This window comes from Solanum stenotomum, unplaced genomic scaffold (assembly GCF_019186545.1).
Source record: "Solanum stenotomum isolate F172 unplaced genomic scaffold, ASM1918654v1 scaffold14623, whole genome shotgun sequence".
Taxonomy (NCBI): Eukaryota; Viridiplantae; Streptophyta; class Magnoliopsida; order Solanales; family Solanaceae; genus Solanum; species Solanum stenotomum.
This window is the reverse complement of record NW_026023133.1, coordinates 52,932-56,519: the sequence shown is the minus strand read 5'-3', so window position 1 is coordinate 56,519 and position 3,588 is coordinate 52,932. Positions and strand designations below refer to the sequence as shown.

The following is a 3,588-nucleotide window of genomic DNA, read 5'->3' as shown; positions in this document are numbered from 1 at the left end:
AAAATTCAAACGAAACTTCAACAAAATTCATCAAGAACTCATAAACTTTTCTTTCAAGAACACAAATACGTTGAATTTAATCATGATTGGCTCGTGGGTGAACGAACCCAATGCTATGTGATCTCACATACCTCGTAGGGATCAACCCTTGGCGAAATCCACAAGCTTAACTTCAATAACACGACGAATCCTTGTTTCTTCTCCTCTTTTCTCCTCTTCTTTTCTCTTCTCTCATAACCCTAACTTAATTTTTATGAAGCGTAAACTGGATCAAATTAGTTTAGACCCCAGTTTGATTAATTTAATTAATTAGGTAGTGAAAAGACCAAAATACCCTTCTAAAATCTGGTTTTGACTTTCCTTAGTTAGATCAAAGGATCTTGATGTTATACCTATTGTGGGTATGCAAGGACTTGGAAAGACCACACTGTCAAGACAAGTATACAATAGTGAAGAACTAATTACTTATCATTTTTACAAGAAAATGTGGGTTTCTGTTGGGACATCAAAGAAACCAAAGGATATTCTTGTTAAGAAGTCGCGCCAAGCAATAGTGAAGAACTAATTAAAGACAAGGATGAGGATCAATTAGCTCATATCATACATGAATTTGTTGTTGAAAGCTTTCCAGAACAACGAATATCTCATTGTCTTGGATGATGTATGGGACACAACAGTTGTAGATTTTGTCAAGAAAGCTTTCCCGAACAACGAATCCCATCCCTGAGGGGACAGAATCATGTTGACAACTCGCCAACGACGTGTGGCTGAAGCTGTCAGCGCTCATCCTCACAATATGGAAAAATTGTCAAAAGGGGATAGTTTCAAGTTGTTGGAACAGAGAGTTTTTGGCAAAACAAGGGAGTGTCCTATTAAGTTAAGAGGATATGGAAATGAGATTGTAGATAAATGTTGTGGCGTACCACTTGCTTTAGTGGTGATTGCAGGAGCTTTGAGAGGTTGTCTGGGTGAAAGTGAATGGAAACTAGTCAAGGATAATGTGGGGAAGCACCTGTTAAACAAAGATGACAATAAAAGCAGCTTGAAATTTGTTGAAACGAGTTACAATCATTTGCCGCAACAGAGAAAGGCAGCCTTCTTGTATTTTGGAGTATTTCCTCAAGGTTTTGATATTCCTGCTTGGAAACTTATTCTCTTATGGGTTGCTGAGGGGCTAATAAAGTCCGGTCTTCAAGGCAGTAAAATCGAGGAGGTTGCAGAGACTTACTTGAGCGACTTTGCCGGTAGGAATTTAGTGATGGTGATGCAAAAGAGATCTAACGGTCAAATCAAAACATGTCGGCTCCATGACATGTTGCATGAGTTTTGCATTATTGAGGCTGAAAGGATAAGTCTCTTTCAACAAGTATATCTATAGAAGATCCAAATACTTCTCGTCAACTATGTATTCAATCCTCTATACTGTATAATTTTATCCCTAAAGATAGAATTGTACAGCATGTTAGGTCTCTCTTATGTTTTTCCTCAATCCAAAAGAAAATTGACTTGTCTAATCTAGATATCCAACTCATCCCCTACGCCTTTCCACTCATCAGGGTGTTGGACATTCAATCCCTCATATTTGAATTCTCCGAGATGTTTTATTGACTATTTCACTTAAGGTATATTGCCATCAAAGGCAACTTCACTGTCCTTCCTTCACTCTTTGGTAATTTTTGGTATTTACAAACCCTTATACTTCATACAGACACTTCTCGCTCCACCCTTGAGATAAGAGAGGACATTTGGAAAATGTTACAATTGAGACATCTGCACTCCAACCTTCCTGTGAAATTGCCTCCCCCTCCTACCTCAACAAGCAAGAGTTGTACTTCTTGTCTAGAAACTCTTTCTAAGGTTACACCAGATAGTTGCAAAAAAACTGTGATTGCAAAGGTTTGTCATCTCAGAAAATTGGGTATTGAAGGGCAATTGGCAGTTCTTCTTGGAAAGTCTACCAAGGGAGTGGATTCGACAGTTTCCAAGAGCTAAGGTGCGTCAAAAATTTGAAATTGTTGAACAATGGTTGGAGTGAAGAGATTCACCTTCCTGCACAATTTTTCAGCTTACAAAAAACACTGAACAAGTTAACTTTGTCAAACACAAGTTTTGAGTGGAGTGAGGCAAGATATGTTGGGGCAGTTGGAATGCCTTACGGTCCTAAAATTGAAAGAGAATGCATTCATAGGGAAGAATTGGAAGCCCAAGAAAGGATGTTTTAGCAATCTCCAAGTCCTGTGGATTGACTGGGCAGAAAATTGGGAAACTTGGGATGCATCAAATCGTTCATTCCTATAAAATCAAGAGATCAAGATATCTTTCATTGATCCAATATTGNCCAAAGTCTTACACACCTTGTTCTTATTTCCTGTTATGATCTCAACGCTGTGCCACACGAGCTGGCACATTTACCTTATCTTCAAGAGATGAGGCTGATGCGCACATTCAGGGCAGTCAGTTCTGCCAGAGAAATCAAAAGCAAGAAACTACGGAGGCAAGATCCGGAAAGCAGCATCAATCTCATTATATTCCCCCCTGCCTATCCACAAATTAAGGTCAGTCGAATTCGTTCATTTTGTCTTGAAAAATGATTTTATATCTTCATCATACATTTGTGTTTGTTCATAAGTTACTTTCTGCAATCCATGAATCCCTTAACAATCACGATTTCACATTGCTTAGCATAGAAAGCTCTCTCCGACACTTCATCTATCATATTTTCCTTGTAGGATAGAATTAAGGCATGACGTTCACTGGGAATTAACCTGGGATCAATGATAGCATATGGAATACTCGTGGATCACTCCGTGTTTCATCTGTCTGCAGTTCATTCCTCTGATAAACTTGTTCCAATGAAACAAACCTGTTGTCTTTTTATCTATTCAAGCATTGTGATCTTTAAAATAAGTTTCTGTGTGGTTTAATTAAGAGATGTCGAATAAATACGCTCCCTTATGCGCTTTCCTGGGGAGCGTTTCTAATTTCTTGTAAAACTTTTCCAGCTTTCAAGTTTTGTTGCTAATAGATTATTTGTGCCATCGAAAGCATTTCTTGTTATTCCTGCAATTATTTCTTGTAAAACTCTTCCAGATTTCAAGTTTTGTTGCTTGTGTGCCACCGAAACTCAAGATGCTATTTTAATCTAAGTTCACTTGGACTCTTCACTCTCAGTGCTGCACCCCTGTCAACACGACCTGGGTGACAAATACAACGATTTCTGTAATCAAAACAAAAGCTTAGGTGAAGTTGAAGAAAATGGATTACCTTGTATATAGAAATTTCTATACCAATCATATTCTCCCCCATATCATAATTTTCTCCGGGGAATAATTTTACACAAATGTCTCATAATTTAGACATATTCTCAAAGCTCTATTTTTAAATATTTGAATTATTTTAAGCCGAATTCCCGTACTTGAATTCACTCCTATCTCACATTCAATAAAATGGAAGGTTCACTCTTCTAATGTTTTCTAGTGAATGTCAGCTTTAGAATATAAAATCTGCAAGGAGCCAAACATCAAGAATCAGGCTAGTAAAATGTGATGAAGTAATATACTTACCAAAAATATAGACAAAATTCAACTA

At 37.6% G+C, this 3,588-nt stretch overlaps 1 pseudogene; it reads left to right on the top strand.

Annotated features, from left to right (window-relative positions):
- The first annotated feature begins 484 nt into the window (after positions 1-484).
- On the top strand, positions 485-3,146 carry LOC125850158 (probable disease resistance RPP8-like protein 2; annotated as a pseudogene).
- The last annotated feature ends 442 nt before the right edge of the window (positions 3,147-3,588 follow it).